Source organism: Lycorma delicatula, chromosome 3 (assembly GCF_047948215.1).
Source record: "Lycorma delicatula isolate Av1 chromosome 3, ASM4794821v1, whole genome shotgun sequence".
Classification (NCBI taxonomy): Eukaryota; Metazoa; Arthropoda; class Insecta; order Hemiptera; family Fulgoridae; genus Lycorma; species Lycorma delicatula.
The window spans coordinates 6019929-6043300 of NC_134457.1; the positions used below are offsets into that span (position 1 = coordinate 6019929).

General features: G+C 31.1%; 1 protein-coding gene across 1 annotated transcript in view; it reads right to left on the minus strand.

The window, feature by feature from the left end:
- Nucleotides 1-23372, minus strand: part of LOC142320839 (facilitated trehalose transporter Tret1-like) — a 563915-nt gene that overhangs the window by 447584 nt on the left and 92959 nt on the right. The window contains exon 2 of the mRNA XM_075358815.1: nucleotides 7007-7029. The gene's annotated coding sequence lies outside the window, so the exon portion shown is untranslated. The remainder of the gene's footprint in view (nucleotides 1-7006; nucleotides 7030-23372) is intronic.

Genomic DNA, 23372 nt, shown 5'->3' on the forward strand with positions numbered 1-23372 from the left:
GCATGAAAATAAACAAGAACAAAACAAAAGTAATGAAATGTAGTAGAAATAACAAAGATGGACCACTGAATGTGAAAATAGGAGGAGAAAAGATTATGGAGGTAGAAGAATCTTGTTATTTGGGAAGTAAAATTACTAAAGATGGACGAAGCAGGAGCGATATAAAATGCCGAATAGCACAAGCTAAACGAGCCTTCAGTAAGAAATATAATTTGTTTACATCAAAAATGAATTTAAATGTCAGGAAAAGATTTTTGAAAGTGTATGTTTGGAGTGTCGCTTTATATGGAAGTGAAACTTGGACAATCAGAGTATCGGAGAAGAAAAGATTAGAAGCTTTTGAAATGCGGTGCTATAGGAGAATGTTAAAAATCAGATGGGTGGATAAAGTGACAAATGAAGAGGTATTGCGGCAAATAGATGAAGAAAGAAGCATTTGGAAAAATATAGTTAAAAGAAGAGACAGACTTATAGGCCACATACTAAGGCATCCTGGAATAGTCGCTTTAATATTGGAAGGACAGGTAGAAGGGAAAAATTGTGTAGGCAGGCCACGTTTGGAGTATGTAAAACAAATTGTTGGGGATGTAGGATGTAGAGGGTATACTGAAATGAAACGACTAGCACTAGATAGGGAATCTTGGAGAGCTGCATCAAACCAGTCAAATGACTGAAGACAAAAAAAAAAAAAAAACGGAATTCAGATATTATATTTTTTCTTAACAAATCATTTTTTTCTTAAAACTACAATAGAACTCAATAAATAGATGAAAATTTGCGTTTTATATGAAGAAATTTTCCGTAATGAGAATACGGTTTTTCCCCGATAGCCTACATTTTAAGTCATATCTAATTAAATTTGAATAAAGAGTAAACCGCAATTAAAATTGTAATTCGATTATTATTATTCTTTATCGTTCCTTTGTTATTTTTAGTAATTCATTTTATTACCGCCCAGGCATACGCATTATTTTTATCTGAACAATACGATTACGCCCTCTTGTTACAGCAAATATATTACTTTTATTATTGATCATGGTCCGTTAGTATTGATAGAAATTAATTATATAATAATTTCCACTTAAAACTATTTTTATTATTATGTCCGACCGCTTTCGGATATTAATCCATCGTCAGGAACATTTAATATATGTTATGCATTATAATTATTTTCTTCACAAATTAATATATTAAATGAATTTTGAATTTTAAAAACAAAAATTGTAAGATCGTTTTTGACGATCAATTGTATTTAACTATTAGTTAAAAATAATATCGACGTTTTTCGTCATGATAGTATGAAGCTCTCAATTGTTATATTTATTAGTATGAATCGGTACAACCAAGCTAAGAATCAATGTTATTGTTTAATATCAAATGTCGTTTGTTCATTTATCAAAAGTATACGTAATATTTTTCCATAATAATTGTTTTACGAAAGTTATTGGAATATTCAAGACAATTAATAAAATTATCTGGGTTGCAATTATGATTATTTTCTCTGATATATCTTAATGTATATATAGATATATCTTCTTCCACTCTTATGTATGTTCTGATAACGGTTAAAATTATCGTGATATCGTATTATAAAATGTAATAAAGATTTAAATACATTTTTTTTTAAAGAATAGAAATAAATAAGTTTCACTAACAAATATAAAATATACTAAGTATTTTTATTTGATTACATTTCAATATTAAAAGATGGTGAAATGCCGATAAAAAACTGCTTTAATACCAATTTTTATTCGTTTTCTTTCACACCGAACACTTCACTAAGGAAAATAATGACAAAATTTTACAATTTTATTTATAGATTCTCATAAGCGAACGGCAGTTTTTAGTAGAATACCGTTTTGTCTAAAATTTAAACAAGACAAGTCTTATTATTTAGTCTATAATAATTTGATTTTATTTTACTATATTCTAAAATAATCTGTTATTTTGTCATTTTGTTAAGTTAATAAAAATTAACATTTCGGCAACATATCTTTATAATATATAAAAATAAGATGTTATAATAAAAGCATTTGAAGATGCTTAATCAGATAGATCGTCGCCGTTAAACCATTTGACCTTTGAGAATCTTAACGAGTAAATTAATTAACCGATTTTTTTATCTCAAATTATATTTACAATCGATTTCGTAGATTAGAAACAAAAGTTAATCTCATGACAATAATAAGCTATAAAGGAGTTTCCCTTGAAGCACATCAATTAAATACATTCTACACGTCAACAATAAATCAAAGGTAGCGTAAGCATTGACAAAATCCGACTAGAAACGAACGAAAAATCATAATAACGTCCCGTACTACGAATAAAACGAAAACATAAAAAGAACAATAAAATTAGAATGATGGTAAACGTAAACGTAAATACTTTGATGACGCTCAACTAAAGAGAGTCCTCGTCCTGAGTATCAGTTAGGTCCTAGGTCCGATACACGTACCCGCTTTAATCGCCATACATCTTCATTAATGTCTAAGAAGTTAACAGCGAGATAATTTACGCGGTCGTTAAGAATTATTTTATACTTAGTTGCAAATCGATCGACTTCCTCTCGAACACACCTAAGTACTCGTGAATTTGGTTGTTCCGTACGAACCGTGGCGCCTGTGTAATGTACTTAATAAATTTATCCTGGAAATGCTGAATAATCTATAAATTGCCAGAAATATATAGTCATTCTACCGATTAAATGAATATATAAATCTGAAAGTGCCCAAGTTAAATTTGTACATAAACAAACATCGTTATATTCATCCGGCATTGTGCTCCGAGTTAAAGTTTTTCACAAGTTAGTCGTTTTCGACGAATGACTTCTGGATTCCATACCGTTAACGCACCGTGATATTTCTTACGATATCCGAGCAGTGTATATAAATTTATATGTACTGTATTTACTTAACTGCTGTAGTTCTGTCGTAATATTATAAAGTTTAATTATAATTCAATACGATTAAACTGAAAATAAATTTGATTAAATAAACAAAAATAGAGCAAAAAAATATGAAATATTCTAACATTATATATCTAATAAAATAGAATATAGAAATACGAGTAATTTCGAAATAAGTTTTGAAATTACTCATATCAAATATTAGTACATCGATTTGTATTATGAGTTTTCCGTTATCACTTTCACTTTATTTGTACTCCATTAAGAAGTAACTGACATTAAAATGAATGTCGTTGACGTGAGTTACCCGGAAACGATCGGGAAGATGGTGAAGTACATATAAATTCGGTTATACTTACTGAAGTTCGTATCTAGGAATTCAAATAAATGCGATTAAATTGTAATAAATAGCCTGCGATGAATTTCTTATAGTTAAAATAAGTTGTTAAAAGAATTAACAAGTAACAAACAATTAGTAATTACCAATTTTTTTTCTACATTTGCTTAGTACAATATTAGAGAATCCTGCAGGATAAAAAGGTCGGGAAGGTACAAAAAGGATTAAAAAAAAGGTTTTCTCGCAAAATATCACAAAAGTAATGATTTTAGAAAAAAAAATTAAATCTTATTTAAAGTTAATAAACTGTTCATAGTCTGGTCTTTCTTTTTATTTTATCAATAAAAATATGTACGTATTATTAAAAATAAAAAAATCGTGTGAAAAGATAATAAATTTCTTAAAAGGTCAATATCTTCTTTTTTTTTAATTTGATTTGAATTTTTTTTAAATTTATTAATTAATAACTATAAACTATTTCGATAATTACTCATATGAAGCTGCGTTTGAATCGTCTAATTTACAGAATTACTTTTGCAATGTGAAAATATTGATTACAAGTCTCACACTGCTGTGCCGCTGCCTATGCTTTGAAATTCAAATAAATATCGCAAAATTATTTATTCTACGATACGCGCAATTTTAAATAATTATTGTTTATGTTGTGGTTCCCAAAATTTTCCTAATCGCGGCGACCTATTTCAATTAAAGTTTTTCCACGGCGCCCAACCATAAGTAAAAGTATGACTACTCGTAAGTAAGAGATAAAAATAAATAAAACTCGTGTTTCTTCATTACTTTTTTACTTTATTAACATTAAATTAATAATTATAAATGTCTTGGTTCAATTTGTTATGAAGCTTTTACAATACTCGCGGCGCCTTGTGAAGAGGCGCCGCGAGTACACAGTTTGAGAATCACTGGTTTATATGATTGTTTTTTTAAATTACGCGATTTTTTTTATTAACGTTTAATAGATCTATTTGAATTTCAGAATACTATACGTAGTGTGGCATTCTGAAGTACAATTATATTTTTTGTATTGAAATGTGTGCATTAATTTTTAGTATCTTACAGAGAGATAATCGTTGTTGAAGTAAAATTCATATATTCAAACCAGAACGAAAAAAAAGCATTTTCTTTCAGTAATTTATTAAATGAACGTTTATTATTTTAGTTTTACAGTCTCTGATAAGTTAAACTTATTTTAATGAGAACAATTAAGTTACAGTTGAAAAAGACTTTTCCCGAGAATCAAACCCAAGACCAGACGATTTTTTTTTTCGAACCTTTTTAACCGCTCAGGGGCAACCGGTAATCGCCTAGAAGACGCTGCCTCGATCGGCCCAGAGTGACGTGGCTGCAGATTAACCCACCCTGTGCACGCAGCTAATCGCTGTCCTACCCGTCCGGGTCCCCCCGGTTCATTGAAACATCATAACCACCGCTTTTGATTTCCACGACTCCCTTCCCCAGAAAGGCTACCCCCTACCCTATACTCTAATCAGAGTCCGGGTATGCACCCCACGCATACCCCCCCCCCCCCCGCCCCCCTAACTAATCACGCACCCACCTCACATACCTTGAGGGTCGTCAATGTTTCATCGGAGCGCCCCAATCCAACCACTCTTGCATGTGGATGAACTAAAAACGTCCTCAGCATTGAGGCTACCTCCCTTGTTCCTACCCGTGTCCACGGTTCAACCCCTGGCGACCTTTTTTTTCATATAATACACTCATTTATACAAACATGTGTTTCCTAGAATACTCCTAGCATTTCTAGGAGTCATATTTTTTTGAAATCTAACCAGTCATGATGGACCTAAAATCCTGCAGGATAGCAACAGAAAATGGCAAAAGGGATAAAAACTTACAACTAGACATAATTAAATGACAAGACTTCACAAGTTCCTTATAAATAACACAGCAATAGTCCATGCTTAATAGAGAAGTAAATAAAAGACACATATACAATTTTTTTTTGTGTACAAGAAAAAACAAGACCAGCCGATCTAGAAGCCAGCATGCAAACGGCTGGTGTATTACTTTTATTACGTTTTTTTAAATTTAAAAAATTACACTTAATAATAACGTCTAAATCTTAACGATTAAATAGTTTACTTTCTAAAAATATACGAAAATCATTTTTTTAAATGTTTTTTTAAAATTATTATAAAATGTTAAATTTATTACACTAATTTTATAAATGCAGATAAACTCATATTAGCGATTCCGTAAGGGTCTGAATTATACTAGAAAATTGTACTTATTGCAAATTTTTTAACCGATTTTTTTTTTAATGTCTACCTAGACTAAGTAGTAATGCAAGCGATCCAAAAAAAAATCCTTTGGGAGCAATAATAGGGATGAAAAACATCAAACTTTAAAATATTGCAATATATTCTATATTGCAAATATAAATTTTTTTTTTAATTTAGATTTATAATATTATTAAATTTCCTCCATTTAACATAGTAAACGTAGAATAATCAAAAACTTTTCTTAAAAGGCCATTTTAGAGGTGGGGAGCAGAAAAAATAAAATTATTGACTTTTTGTGTTATTAAAAGTTTTTTTTTATTTAAACTTAATGTACAATAAAACTTCATCACAGATTTACCTTATCCCAAAAAAGAAATCATAGATAACCTTTTCCTGTATAATTATTTTTTCACTACGTAAAAATAAATAACCGATGCCAGGAAATCATTACATCTTTGTTATCAGTTTTTTTTAAGCGACTTCAAAGGATGTGTTATGTATTCGACCCGTATCAAAAATATAGCAATTTTCCTATTAATGAGATAGAAATAAATCATGTTACGATCGACGCAGCTGCTTTTCGCAGTAATACCATCATGTTGAATAATGTTTTTAGAAGCCAAAAATCATTGAAAATTGACAAAATGAAACTTTTCAAAAAAAAAAACGTTTTCACAGTCCGGCGAGATGATAGGGACCATTGGGAATCCTGATATTCTATATGTATGCGTCACGTTGATTGTGTTTTTTATTTTTTTTTGTTAGGGCAGGATATGTAAGTTTCTGCACCAGATATGTAGCACCGTTAATAAAATCATCAAAAATCGAGATATCTCGTCTACAACTTTTTAGACCCCCATATACATTATGTAATAATAAACAGCATGTCTTTTTATTTATTTTTTTAAAGATGAGTCACTGAAAAACAAGTAAGATAATTACTTGTTTCTTAGTACAAAAGAAAACAAGTATCGATCTCCATGGCGAAGCGATAGCATTTTAACCTTTCAACCGGAAACTCCTTTGGGTTCAAATCCCGGTCGGTATATTATACATTTTAGACGTTAAAACGTTTCTATTTTTTTTATTTTTTTTATTTTTTCGAGCGTGAGATAATCGTAAAAAAACTATTTATATCTGTAGTCATATTTATGTATTTTGAACATTTACCGACAATCTTTGTAAGGTAATGGTAAAAAAAAAAAAAAAATCAAATCTAAATAATTCACATAATCAACTGATATAATAACGACTTTTTCTTTTGGTAACAGAAAAAAAATTAATGACGTAAGATTATTTCGTTTAATTCTTAGATATTGATTGCGCCTAAAAAAATTTAGAACACAAAAGATTAAGCTCTAGATAAAACACTACTGACATATATTTGCGATTATGTTCGACTATGTACGTGTCGGTTTAATTAGTATTAGGTATTTTATATGATTATTTTTGAAAATTCAGTGTAAAAATAATTTAATATAGTATTTAAAATAAGTACATTACCTGGCAAATAAATTTATCAGCAACTGCAAAAACAAAAAAAACAAAAATTATTTCAATTTTATTGTAACATAAATTATTGAATAATCGATTTTAAAAATGTTTTCACAATTTTCATAAGCTAAAAAATTTATTTCATATAAAACCAATTAAAAAATAAAAAAAGGAGTAGGATAATTGGAATATGGCTTTGACCTGTAATTACCGGAGAAAACATTTGAAAATATTAAATAATTAAATTAAAATAGAAAATTATTAAAAAATTAAATTAAATAAGCAGGCTACTCGAATGATAGAAGCTAATATTCGCTTAAATTGTGAATAACTGTTTCAATCTTTTTCACCCGTACCATAATGTCGCTTATTTTAAACCGTTACGCGATTTTTTATCGTGAAAAACATGAAGATTCGTTAAGTAAAGGAAATTATTATTTCAAACGCTGAACCAAATCAATGCAATGCAGTGCAATCCGTGCACCAAATGTCTTTGGTGCACGGATCATTTTGACGGGGTTTGTGGCCGTGGCCTGCACAATCGCCCGATCCAACTCCCCCAGATTATTTCTACGGGGAGCGGCAAAACAACCAGCGTGTCACAACTCAACACGCATGATTGACGAGCTAAAAACCGCAATTACAGCATACGTACCAAACATTCCGATACATTAGCCGGTTAAAGAGCTTAAAAACAAATTGAAACGTAAGCAGCGTTGTATTGATATTGGAGAAGGTCATTTTTAACAACTTTTATAAACTATACCGGTTATTTTAATACCTGTTTCTATTAGACTATGAAATAAAACTACAAACTAATAATTAAGAAAGTTTTGTCCATAATTCCAGTGCAGAGGAACTTTCCGAACGTAATTGCAAAATACTATTTTTGAGAAAAATTAACGGATACTAAAATTTTAAATATTCGATACATTAATGAACGTAAAATATTTATTTAAAAAAATATATATATATATTTCTTCTGCCGTGAAAAATTACTGTTGCTGAAAATTGTTGTTGAGAAAAGTTAAGTTAATATTTGTTTTTAATGTTCGAAAAAGTTTTCTTTAAAAAACCAAGCATTAGGTACGTATGTTTGATGAAGCTGTCTGTCAATATATGAAGTGTTAAAAAAACGGAAGTAAAGTAAAAAGCCTAGCTGATAGTTAGATGGAACTTTTTAATATTTCACCTTCAAAGTTTTTTCGGGAAAGTTCATATTTTCCTGTTCTCCCGGGAATTCGATTCGCTGATCTACACTATATATATATACATACATACACACACGCACCAGCGTTTCGCTGTCGCGGCTTCACCCGCAATATTTTTTTAATACCAAACTTATTTATTTATTCGTATAAATAAAGATTGTTTAATCAAAAATATTTGTTTTCAGATTTTCATTAAATCGCGATAAAACAGTAAATAAAAATGTATATTACAAATATAGAAGGAAGATAAGATAAACAACGAATTCTATCCCAACCTTATAATAAAGAATAACAAAAAAGGAAGATAAGAAAACTGAACGATCTTTGTCAGACCAATCCATCTTAATTATGAATTGAAATAATAATAATCCAATATAAGCTGATAAGCAAACGCCCAATAAAAATTTTAAAAAAATGTATTACAACCCCCACATCTAGATCCCAGTCGCGGTCAGGATATATTTAGCCGGTCATGGTTCGCTTCGCGCACCCTTCCTGTCTAGCAGAGAGTTTTTCGCCTTGAATCCCGCAGTGTTCGTTAAACTCATGCTAGTGAGAATAATAATGGTAAATAAAAATTAAAGCCTGTTCAATTAAAAAAAAAAAATCAGTGCATTGTAATTTCTTCAGAGCAATATTTTGGTCAGTACAGGACCTGAAACTTTGAGTGATCTAAGAATGTGGGTTTCAAAACACTCCATCTTAAAAACATAATTTACAACTGGTTACCCGTACTCCGACCGGGTAAAATTGTATTTTTCCCGGTTCTTAGTGTTCCCCGACAAACACCACAATAAGGTAACCGTACGTAATTCGTTTCTCATATTTTAAATACTTTTATCTTATTTTTTTAGTCAAATAACCAACCAGAGGCAGGTGCAGTCAGTCGCGTTGTATATACAGTAACAGTGGCTGTGTTGGTTGAGTGGCCGCGCCGTACATAACATAAGCGGTCGCACCCCTTAAAAATTTCCTGTTCAAAAAATAAAAGTTTCATTAATAATTGAAATTAAAACAATTTCTACTAACAAATTATACATTTTGTAATAATTTTATTTACTTTTGAAACTGGTGTATAATTTAATTTTTTTTAAATATTAAATTTAAGGTGTCACTGCAGGTATAGCCTAATTTATTCATTTCTTTGCTATAAACAGAAATTAAAAATAATATTTCTGTTTAATCATAAAAAACTATATTACTTAGACACATTTCATCACTTTTTCAGAACATAGTGATTTCTGGAATAATCTGCTTATATGCTTTTTCATTTACCGACTTAATAATATGCATCAGTCAGGAAATAGCTTAGCTTACAAAGGATTAAACGAAGTTTTTTCTTAAGATGATTTTATTGACCATAGCTTAGCAATGGGACTACAGAATACATATTTCTATCGTGCCACAAATTTCAAACCTGAACCCCGGACTCGATTCGAAACCTCTAGGTTGAAGGTAAAGACGTTACCATTCACTATTTCTCGTCATGCACATAAATTTTTTTTTGACTGAAGGAGTTCCGCAGAAAAGTCGATTACAAAATTGTTCCACTAAACATTTAAAGTTAATTTCCAAATTATGTATAAAAATCTAATCTAGACTCTGGAAAGAGTAATTTTCATTTCAGAAATGAACATTTTGTTATTGTTATTAATAATAATACCGTTTTATTTTTAACTACAAGCTCAGTCCTCCTCTATGAATCATGAGACCTTGCCGTTGGTGAGGGGGCTTGAGTGCTCAGGGATACAGAGTAGCTGGACCGAAGGTGCAACCATATCGGAGAGGTATCTGTTGAGAGCCAGACTAAGGAATGATTCCTGAAAGAGGGCAGCAGCTCTTTCAGTAGTTGTTAGGGGCGTGAGTCAGGACGACTTAAACGGCCGTATCAACATCACTCAGTCCTCTGAGTACTGCGCAGCTGAAAGCAATGGAAAACTACAGCTGCTTTTTTTTCCAAGAAAATGTGGCTCTCTGCATTTTCACATAGCAATAATGGAGGCGCCTTCCTTGGTAAAATATTCCGGAGGTAAAATAGTCCCCCGTTCGGATCTCCGGGTGGGGACTACTAAGGAAGGGGTCACCAGAAAATTAAAAAATAACATTCTACGAGTCGGAGCGTGGAATGTTAGAAGCTTGAAAAAGGTTGGTAGGCTAGAAAATTTAAAAAGGGAAATGGGAAGGACAAATGTGGATATAGTAGGAATTAGTGAGGTTCGGTGGGAAGAGGAAGGCAACTTTTGGTCAGGTGATTTTAGAGTAATTAACTCAGCGTCAAATAATGGGCAGGCAGGAGTAGGTTTCGTGATGAACAAGAAGATAGGGAGGAGAGTGGTGTATTTCAAAACGCATAGCGATAGAATCATAGCGATAGAAACTGGTGAAAGAAGAGTGGATTAAAGAAAAGTGTTCAGAAGTGGAAAGAGAAATGAACATTGGTAAAATAGACGGAGCATACAGGAAAGTTTAGGAAAATTTTGGGGTACATAAATTAAAATCTAATAATGTGTTAAACAAAGATGGTACACCAATATATAATACGAAAGGTAAAGTCGATAGACGGGTGGAATATATTGAAGAGTTATACGGAGGAAATGAATTAGAAAATGGCGTTATAGAGGAAGAAGAGGAAGTTGAGGAGGATGAAATGGGAGAAACAATACTGAGATCTGAATTTAAGAGAGCATTAAAAGATTTAAATGGCAGAAAGGCTCCTGGAATAGACGGAATACCTGTAGAATTACTGCGCAGTGCAGGTGAGGAAGCCATTGATAGATTATACAAACTTGTGTGTAATATTTATGAAAATGGGGAATTTCCATCAGACTTCAAAAAAAGTGTTATAGTTATGATACCAAAGAAAGCAGGGGCAGATAAATGTGAAGAATACAGAACAATTAGTTTAACTAGTCATGCATCAAAAATCTTAACTAGAATTTTATACAGAAGAATTGAGAGGAGAGTGGAAGAAGTGTTAGGAGAAGACCAATTTGGTTTCAGGAAAAGTATATGGACAAGGGAAGCAATTTTAGGCCTCAGATTAATAGTAGAAGGAAGATTAAAGAAAAACAAACCAACATACTTGGCGTTTATAGACCTAGAAAAGGCTTTCGATAACGTACACTGGAATAAAATGTTCAGCATTTTAAAAAAATTAGGGTTCAAATACAGAGATAGAAGAACAATTGCTAACATGTACAGGAACCAAACAGCAACAACAATTGAAGAACATAAGAAAGAAGCCCTAATAAGAAAGGGAGTCCGACAAGGATGTTCCCTATCTCCGTTACTTTTTAATCTTTACATGGAACTAGCAGTTAATGATGTTAAAGAACAATTTAGATTCGGAGTAACAGTACAAGGTGAAAAGATAAAGATGCTACGATTTGCTGATGATATAGTAATTCTAGCCGAGAGTAAAAAGGATTTAGAAGAAACAATGAACGGCATAGATGAAGTCCTACGCAAGAACTATCGCATGAAAATAAACAAGAACAAAACAAAAGTAATGAAATGTAGTAGAAATAACAAAGATGGACCGCTGAATGTGAAAATAGGAGGAGAAAAGATTATGGAGGTAGAAGAATTTTGTTATTTGGGAAGTAAAATTACTAAAGATGGACGAAGCAGGAGCGATATAAAATGCCGAATAGCACAAGCTAAACGAGCCTTCAGTAAGAAATATAATTTGTTTACATCAAAAATTAATTTAAATGTCAGGAAAAGATTTTTGAAAGTGTATGTTTGGAGTGTCGCTTTATATGGAAGTGAAACTTGGACGATCGGAGTATCTGAGAAGAAAAGATTAGAAGCTTTTGAAATGAGGTGCTATAGGAGAATGTTAAAAATCAGATGGGTGGATAAAGTGGCAAATGAAGAGGTATTGCGGCAATTAGGTGAAGAAAGAAGCATTTGAAAAAATATAGTTAAAAGAAGAGACAGACTTATAGGCCACATACTAAGGCATCCTGGAATAGTCGCTTTAATATTGGAAGGACAGGTAGAAGGAAAAAATTGTGTAGGCAGACCACGTTTGGAGTATGTAATACAAATTGTTGGGGATGTTGGATGTAGAGGGTATACTGAAATGAAACGACTAGCACTAGATAGGGAATCTTGGAGAGCTGCATCAAACCAGTCAAATGGCTGAAGACAAAAAAAAAACCGACGATGAAACACGGATTTCGTATTATACGACAAAGATAAAACTGCAGTCAAGCGAATGGTGTCAACCTCAATTACCAACCGTACCGACAAAGGTGAAGCCACAGCCATTTTGATGCAAACTGATGGCCACAGTCTTTTGGGATCGGTTTGGCATACTGCTGATTGATTTCACGCCACGTGCCACGACTATAAATGCAGAAGCCTACTGTAAAAGTACTATATAAGTTACGGCGCGCCATTCAAAATCGACGACGTCGTCCTGCTGCACGATAATGCACGTCCACATGTTGCGGGTCCGACACGTGATTTACTGAGAACATTTGGATGGGAAATTTACGATCACCCACCATATTGCCCGAAATTAGTTCCTTCTGATTACAATTTTTTGGGGAAATTGAAAATTATTGAGCGGTAATTCGCGGGTGACGATGAACTTAAAAATGCTGTTAATCAGAGGCTAAATGGACTGCCGGCAGAAGAATAAGACGAGAATATATTGAAGCTGGTGTATCGTTACGATAAATGTCTTAATTCATGCGGCGATTATTTAGAGAAGGTATGTAGTTTAAGACAAATAAAAAATATTTATAAAGTTTTCAGAATAGATTTTCTTACAATGAAACGGTCTTTAATTTAGAGATAATCTCTCGTAGATAAATAACTGTTCCGGGGCTTTCTAATAAGTCTTCATCTTTTTTAATGTTAGAAAATTGAAATTTCAAATATTTTTAATGTTAATAAATATTTATTAAAAAATGTCCTCTGTGCTCAAACGTACACTTGCATCGTTGGTATCTTTTAAATGCGGCAAAAGATATTCCCTGAAATTAATATTTTAAAGCATAATTAATGCATTAGCTTTAAACGTTTCTTCTTCTTTTTTTTAGTTTACACTGAAAAAGTCGATTTTTAGCTAGTTTTTTTTTTTTTTTTTTTTTTTTTTTTTTTGATAAATCACCCTTACTTATATAGATATATATTATTACAAAATAATAAATAAAAACAAAGTGATTTTAAAAAAGTATCATTACATATATTTAAAATATATCAACGATGCAAGTGTATGTACTTCTGTTTCAGGACCTAGGATATTTTCTAATAAATGAATATTTACTTACTTTAAAAAAGATGAAAAACTTAGTAGAAAGGACCGGATATTTGTCTATTCTTATTAGAATAGACAAATATCTAACTGTCTATTTCATATCTAAAATCTTAGTAACATTAGCATTTCACTAAATTTTACCATATAATCTTTAGAATACAACTTATATTTTTTCCATTACCGAATAAACGCTTTGATATTTTCATATTTTTACTCATAATATATGCATATTTTTCCTATTCTATCTTTTGTTCCCAGATCAGTATCTTATTGAGTTTTTTTATTAGTTTCAATCATCATACTATTTCTATTCATACAAATCTTTTACGCGCTTTTAGTCTTTCGATTAGCGCATCTTTTATGCGCTAATTTTATTTATGTTTTTAATACCTAAATAAAATAGCTTATAAAATTTCTCCTTTTTTCTATTACCGATGGTAGATAATCAGAAGTAAAAGTAAGGTAACATAATATTTTGTCGTAACTAAAATGAAATGTTTCATTATAAAATAAATTTCATATTAAATTAATAAATAACGTACTATCTTGTCGAATATTGACGAGTTGATTGTTTATAAACTTATTCAATATTTACTAACTACAAATTTGTTTTCTTACATATACAAATTGATTCCAAATCGCACGGCAATCTTTCTCAAAAATTTTCTACAGCCAGAAATAAGAAAAAAGTTCATATAAACGTAGGTCAGAAAAAAGTTTGTTAGCGAATTTCGGCTCGCGAAACATTTAGCCCTGCCTTCTGTTCCCTCTATGAAATTAAACTGTACTATAATTCTTGGGTTACAAATCGAGGGGGTAAATTTGGTTCTTCCTTCTGGGTTTTGATCTAATAAATTGAATAAAAGTGGTTCCAGACCCCTATCTTGCTTAGGATTTAAGAAAGTCGCGGTAAAACACGAAAATTTTTTGTTGGAAAATACACTTTTTTAGGTTTGGAATAAAATAACTTTGTTAATTTACCGATAAACAAACAAAAATTTCTTTATAACATTGTACAGAATTTAATTCTGAAAAAATTAATGTTAATAAAATCTATTCAAATTAAACACAAATTTGAGAAGTTCAACTTTAATTAGAAACAAACCACACAAACAATATGAAAAAAGGTAGCGAATAAGTAAAACTGTATTAAGACCGGCCGAAATCGCCAGTAGAACCCGAGACCCGCAGTTTATACAGCTACTGCGACTTACACGCCAACACCGATGTATCGCGCCAACATTTGAACCTCGGCCTCCCGCTCACAGCCGGTGTTATCTCTACCGCTTTATAGTTATACGTTTGGGCTCAAAAACAGAAAGGTCTTCAAGTAATAATGAAGTACACGGGATTAATTTAACGGAAGGATTATCGCTTAACGATAGAAGTTTATTTTGTAATTTCTTTAGAACTCGAATTTCGAAGAATCCTTAAATTTGCTCCGTTAATTGTGAAAATACATAACAATTTCCGCTAGGTAGTCGACGGTATAGATTAGTACTTCTAGTACTGAATGACCAAACCCATCGGGTTGGTCTAGTGGTTAACGCGTCTTCCCAAATCAGCTGATTTGGAAAGTCGAGAGTTACAGCGTTCAAGTCCTAGTAAAGCCAGTTATTTTTACACGGATTTGAATACTAGATCGTGGATACCGGTGTTCTTTGGTGGTTGGGTTTTTCAATTAACCTCACATCTCAGGTATGGGTCGAACTGAGAACTTGTACAAGACTACACTTCATTCACACTCATACATATCATCCTCATTCATCCTCTGAAGAATTATCTAAACGGTATTACCGGAGGCTAAACAGGAAAAAAGAGAGAGATAGAGTACTGAATGACCAGAGACTGACCATAATATAAATGTGATGAAACGTGCATGGATTTAACAATATCTCAAGCAGCAAATCTACTTTATTCTGAAGTCTAGATTACAGTATGAAATACAGATTTATTCTTCTTTTTTTTTTACTCCTGTATAAACTTAAATTCTTTTTTAAAACGTTTTAAGCCTTTAGTGTATATAACGTTTAAATATATTTTCGTAAATTACTGTAGATAATCGAATTAAATCCAGTTTCAGATTGAATTTACGGAGATACTTCAGCTTGAAGAAGATTGTTTCGTGCGTCTGTTTATCCAATCCTACCTGTGTTTACGTAGAACACACGAGTATAATCAACATCTTTTGAATTCGAGCCGCCGGCAACGTGACCGATCGTTTCCTGATATACAGGTGCACGAAAATGTTACCGGGAAACATCGGCCGGACATTTTTTTCGGAAATTATCGTTCAGTTTGTACGAGGTTTTAAACTTTAAAAAGTAAATCGTTTTATTCGTATTTCTCGTGTTTTGATTTAAGAGAAAAGATTTTATATTTTTCCTGCGACAATTATAGCTTCTGACCGACTACATTTGTAGGAGACAGATAGGTCTGCGTATAACACTCAGAATGATGAAAATTCATTATTGTTTTTCATTCGTAAAAATTTTATTATATTGTCCTTAAGATGCCAACGTTTAAAAAAAAGTGTAGTTTATATATCTGGGTGCGGGCAAGATTGTAAACTTTGAATTCGTACGCCATCATTAATTTTAAACGTTAAGGCTTATGAAATAATTTAAACTACAATTGCCGTATATACAAACAGTGATTTGTAGTTTAATTAAAACTGATTGTGTTTACTGAAATATTATGTTTGAAATAAATAATACTGAAAATAAATTACCGTAATAAACACACATACAACAAAATAAATATCCCTCTCGGCGTTCAAACAAAATGAAAATAAAATCTTGATAAATAGTTTCCTTTAAGTAAACCGCATTAAGACCCGTTTACTTATAAACGGGAGAAGGTCTGGTATATTATTCATCAATATACAGTGCATGCAAATTATTTACGTAAAGTTCTATTTGTTAAGTCGCTTTGATGTAAAAAATAGTTTTATTATTTTTAAGTCTAAAAGCTAATTTCACTACAATTGATAAATATTTATTACCGTTTAAAATCGCTCCAAATACCTAATTTAATTTATGAACAGGCTATTATAAAGTAGCTTACCGACTCTAAAAGAGAAACACTAAAATAATAATAATTCAAATTATTCTTAACGTCTGTATCCTTAAATTTATAATAATTTTTACAACGTCTTGGTACGACAATGAATTTTTCCTTTATAACCAAACCGACCTTATTTAATACAAAAACTTTCTCTTAAAAGTCTTATACAAACTTAAGTTATATAATACAGCTAAGCTTAACTGCTTATTGAATTTATCTAAGCTTTGTATTAGTATTAAGTTGCAACATCCAACCCTTTTTTAAAGCTAAGCGTTTTATTAAATATTTTCTTAAACGGTGAACAATATCCAAAAGTTTAAAAAAATGAAAATTATGTATCGGATACTTATATTTAAAGTTTATACTTACTTTTTTTTTATAAAAGTATACATAATCAGGTATTACTTCTAGATAATTTAAAAAATAATTTCCGATTATTATTCAGCGTATAGAAATATACCTTGGTAAATAATCTTAACAAAAATGTAAAAAAGAAAAGAAATGCAAAATAATCTGCATCTTTACAAACGTGACCGCATCTAAGCGACAGTAGATAATGTTTACACAAACCGAGTAAAAACTGAATATTCGTACGTACTTTTTTTTGGACGATTGATTCAACAAACAAGCTCAAAGCTTGCGCATAGTAATATGAAATGGAATTTTTTAGGCTATGTAAAATGTTGTACTAACCGGGATTCGAACCCGGGACCTCCGAGGACCGAGACGTTACCACCGAGATCGGCGAAGTGTATTTAAAAAATATAAATATTTTTTTTTTAAATTAATAATTGTGATTTTCTTTAGTCTCGGTAGGGCATCGCTGTAAATCTAACGCGTAAGCCTTCTGTATAAAACCGTGTAAGAACCACCCAGGTTTGGAAAATTGAAAAAAGTAGAAAAATTACCGTTACTATTTTGAATTTTATTAAAAAAAATTACTAAGGAAAACTGAGCGTACCTATTATTTGTATAAAGTCAGTAAATCAGTCTGATAGTCGAATTTTATACAGAAGAATTGAGAGGAGAGTGGAAGAAGTGTTAGGAGAAGACCAATTTGGTTTCAGGAAAATTACAGGGACAAGGGAAGCAATTTTAGGCCTCAGATTAATAGTAGAAGGAAGATTAAAGAAAAACAAACCAACATACTTGGCGTTTATAGACCTAGAAAAGGCTTTCGATAACGTAGACTGGAATAAAATGTTCAGCATTTTAAAAAAATTAGGGTTCAAATACAGAGATAGAAGAACAATTGCTAACATGTACAGGAACCAAACAGCAACAATAACAATTGAAGAACATAAGAAAGAAGCCCTAATAAGAAAGGGAGTCCGACAAGGATGTTCCCTATCTCCGTTACTTTTTAATCTTTACATGGAACTAGCAGTTAATGATGTTAAAGAACAATTTAGATTCGGAGTAACAGTACAAGGTGAAAAGATAAAGATGCTACGATTTGCTGATGATATAGTAATTCTAGCCGAGAGTAAAAAGGATTTAGAAGAAACAATGAACGGCATAAATGAAGTCCTACGCAAGAACTATCGCATGAAAATAAACAAGAACAAAACAAAAGTAATGAAATGTAGTAGAAATAACAAAGATGGGCCGCTGAATGTGAAAATAGGAGGAGAAAAGATTATGGAGGTAGAAGAATTTTGTTATTTGGGAAGTAAAATTACTAAAGATGGACGAAGCAGGAGCGATATAAAATGCCGAATAGCACAAGCGAAACGAGCCTTCAGTAAGAAATATAATTTGTTTACATCAAAAATTAATTTAAATGTCAGGAAAAGATTTTTGAAAGTGTATGTTTGGAGCGTAGCTTTATATGGAAGTGAAACTTGGACGATCGGAGTATCTGAGAAGAAAAAATTAGAAGCTTTTGAAATGCGGTGCTATAGGAGAATGTTAAAAATCAGATGGGTGGATAAAGTGACAAATGAAGAGGTATTGCGGCAAATAGATGAAGAAAGAAGCATTTGGAAAAATATAGTTAAAAGAAGAGACAGACTTATAGGCCACATACTAAGGCATCCTGGAATAGTCGCTTTAATATTGGAAGGACAGGTAGAAGGGAAAAATTGTGTAGGCAGGCCACGTTTGGAGTATGTAAAACAAATTGTTGGGGATGTAGGATGTAGAGGGTATACTGAAATGAAACGACTAGCACTAGATAGGGAATCTTGGAGAGCTGCATCAAACCAGTCAAATGACTGAAGACAAAAAAAAAAAAAAAAAAAAAGTTGAAAGCATAGAAACTACAGTAGGTGTTTACTTCGATTACTGTCATCGGTTTCCGTCATTCGTAGAATTGCAGTTATCATTGTAATCAATATATCACAAATAACCATTCTCACTTCAATCAAAAGCGTTAGAAATTCAACACATTGAACGATTCTTTTAATCAAATCATCCAGAATTTCAGACTCAGCCACAATAATCTACTAACAAATCTGTATAATAGACGGTCTCTTAATTTCACCAGATGATATACAATTGTGTGTAGTGTCAGCCATGGGTTGTGTAATGTTTACAGATCTTGATTTTAAATCGTCAGGTTACGCACATATCTAGAGGTTGAAGAATAAATGTCTTTATTTATTTTGATATATAAAGTCTTCGCTTTACATCATCGATCGTATGACTCCTAAAACCGTCCATTACAAGCACGATTTTCGAAAAGAATTACAAAACATGATTTCCGAAAGAAAGAAAACGAATTTCTCGTAGCCAATAAAACAAGAGAGCATTTCGGCAGAAAAATGAGAAATATCCGGAAACAGAAGAAAAATAAACAGCTTCCAGACACTGATTTGTCTGTGCGGACATATTCAATCCGGTCCTGTAATAATTCGCTATTCATCTATCCCTTTTCTTTGTTCATACGGCAATATTAAATGAAAATTTTCCACCTTTCGGTAAACATTTTCTTTTAAAAATTACATTCGGAGGTAATTTTTCCCCGTATTGAAGGTACTGTCAGTATCATCCAGCAATGTTGGTTTTCATAATCGGCAGTTCGTATCTGAACATTATTTCTGCACCAGTATTTTCAGTTGTAAGCCGATAGCGTTTCGAAATTCACCAGTGTCTGTTCTTGCATTCGCGATTTCACCTAGTGAATAGTTGTTCCTTTTTCGCAAATTAATGACGTATCTTTGAAAGTTTGTCAGTTTATCACCGAACGCTTCTAATAACCGCAAAGTTATTGACTTTTTCTATCAGAAATACAGGCATCTAAAATTTGAAACAATATTTTTTAATAAATATTTTAAAATGAAATATTTAGTCAAATAATTATAATTTTCTCGCTGATTACCAGCTTTTAGTTTCTTTGTAAACCGATGTAAAATCGTTTCCTCGTATAAATCATTCACCTACCCTTAGATAAAATAAGTTAGTCAAAAAAGTGCGTGAATTACGCTAGTAAATACGGTATGCGGGCAAAGAAAACGGCGTACCCAGTTAAAATTAGCTTAAAATTCATCCCTACCGATATTATCTTTTAACGGAGATTTTCAGTGCTTTCATCTGATACACATTTCTGTAGATATCCCTTATTCAAACCCAAAAACATTCTACATTTGCGCCGCAAATATTTCTTCTTTTCCGGATATTTCTCATTTTTCCGCTGAAATGCTGTCTTGTTTTCATTCGCTACGAGAAATTCGTTTTCTTTCTTTCGCCGACCACAAATGCAGGGCTATTTTATATCATATTCTTTGCGATAGCACGATTTCCATGCTCTTTGCGTCAGCGATAAGGCGTAACTTTTCCGCAACGGTGAATGAAACCGGTCTTTTTTTTCATTCACTCTGTAGTCCTACCGCAGATGAAACTTTTACGTACTGAACGATCGATGTCGAATTTAAAATCGGTCGTAAAATTACTACAAAATGATCGATAAAAATGTTTTCGTATGAAGAGCTTATGTATAAGAAAAATCTGATGTGAAATTTCCTTGTATGCCTAAAAAATTATATGTACACTTTTTTTTTAAATGAAAAGTACATAACATTTCATTTCATTAATAACTTCTGATATTTATTTATTTATTTTTATTGAATTATTATTTATTGTAATTTTTTTACAAGCAGAGGTTAATAATTATATATATTTAAATTAAAAAGTTAAAAAAAGGAGATGAAGTTGAATTCCCGATGTGCCTTCCCCTTGTAAGATCCAAATATTTCATTAATTAAAATTTTATTTGGCTATAACTCTGAAACCGATGAAAATAGGTACCACTATATCGTTGAAAAGCTCTTGATGAGGGCTTATTAGTGCAGTTAAGAGAAAGTCAAAAATCCAATTTTTTTGGATTTTGGGCTCTTTTGGTTCCAATAAAAAGAAGAGGTGCACAGTTAGATGTTATAACAGTCCAAAATTAAAATTCAACATCCTACGGCTAATTGTTTTTGAGTTATGCGAGATACATACGTACGTACTAACAGACGTCAGCCGAAACTAGTCAAATTTTCTTTTTCTTTTCTAATACTTCTGCTTTCAGTATTAAAAAATTAATAATATTTCAATAACAATTTTTTTTTAAATTAAAAATCAATCAAAAAAGTTTAAAAAACCATTTGAATTATTTAACTACTTATATTTTTATCATAAAAATATAATTTTTTACATAACATATATGTCGTTATGTAAAATTACGTAAATTCATGACGTATTTTCTATTGTCCTTGTTAAAAACAGAAAACTAAGTAAAAAGAAAGCTTTACAGTATTTATTTTTGGAACTTTTCAATTCAGTGTAAAACGGCTCCATACTAAAATATATTATTTTTACAGTGAACCTGAAGTAACTTAAGAACTATTTAAGAAGTAAATCTCGAAAAAATTTTAATATGTTACTGTATTTCAAGTTACAATATTTGAAGCCGTATTGCTATATAGGCAAATAATAAAAAAAAGAACGGTTTCAGGAAAATGACATTTTTTCTATCGGTTATATTTTTTAAACGTTATATTTATTAGGCGAGTTATAAATGCATAATAGAAAGAAAAATTAAATAATTTTTAATACTTATAATTTATACATTTCATAATGAGAATTATAAATTGAGATTACGGGGGAATAAGAACACAAATAAGCGTTTGCGAATTATACTGTATGATTTTATTTATATTTTTGGGAATACAGAAGGAAAATTTTGTATCGCTATTTTAGTATAAATTTTACAGAAAGGAATTCTTATTACTCTGCCAAGGTAAAAAGTGATAAGCGTTATCGAGCTCACGGAGACCTTCCGAGTGAAAAGTAGAAGTGGTATCTCTCCGCTCGTGAAAGGTCAGTTTATTTAAACGAATTTACTGATATTTGAATAAAGATGGATTCTATATTAATATTTTTAAATCGTTTTGTCATTTTTGATAATATTCATTTTTTTCTACCGTGTTATGTATCGGAGTAGAAATACTTTGTACGTATGCCACAGATTATATTAAAAGAATCTTTATATAAGTATCAAATAAAAACTCGCTTATTCTTTAAAGCCAATATTATAAAATTAATTCATCGGAATTTATTTTAATCACGGTAAAGATAAACGGACAAAAATAATAACTTTACGCCCCTCAAACGGTAGATATATTAAAACAATTCGATCTATCATAGGATTCGCTATGATTAATAGCTATAAACGCGCATACGCGAGCATACAATACACAAAAAATAACTGCTGAATTGAAATAAATTTAAACAAGAAGCGTATTTTGCATCTATCAAAAATTAAAAATAACTGGACGTTAACGTCATACATTAAATTTGTTCTATTAAAGAATATTTGGCATAAATTATTAAAAAAAATAATAATAATAGTAGTGATTTAGCTGAAAATTTATACTACTATAGTTAAGGGTGAGTGCCTATATGTGATTGCTTCTACTGTACTCTCGAGGTAATCAAAAACTGATTTTATGGAGGGCTGTTATACGTGATATGTCCATCAACACTCTATTGACAGCTCAGCACATTCTCTCCCCTTCTTTTTATGTCATAACGCTTTAACTCTTATCATTTCGTTGCGGGATGCATTTTTCACCGCTCAGTTATTTATAAACATTATCTCTATAAAAAATATGACAAAAGAAATCGCTACTTTCTGAATACAATCTAATATAATAATTCGGCGAATTGAAAAATATTTATTATATATCGATATAGACTTGTAGAATATTTAAAACGATTTATTATCAAACCTCAGGTTTTCCGGTTAGGTGTTAAACGCCACCGTTAAGCTCGATAAGCTTGTAAGTGAAAATAAAGTTTTATACGTTTCGTACGAGATAATTACGATAAATTATAAGCAGAATATTTATTCGTTTATTTTTTATATTAACATTAATGACCTCCGGAGAATAGATTTTACAAACTCGATTATTCAGCAGAACGCATTCTTTAAATACTTGAATGAATAATCTATTGTATTCTACAATGAAAAACAGCAGAAAAATACTCAGTTTAGAGTATTATTATAATAAATGTAAGTTATTTAAAAAACAAATCGGATTATTAGAATAATGCATTTTTCATGTCGGTAACTGTTCTAAATTATAATCTACGGTATACATAATTTTACTTTACACATTCCACGGTAGAAAAAAAATTAATAAAGCTGCACTCGGCTAAACGCATCATTTTTAAGAGATTATCAATGAAAATAAACCTAATTCGAAAATTTAAGCGATAAATTAACTTTAATACATAATTTAACTTTAATTAGCTTTATACGAATTGAAAAATCAAACGCCTTGATTTTTCAATAAATTTTTTACGTATAATCTTGAGTAAATTAAAAAAAACCTTGGGT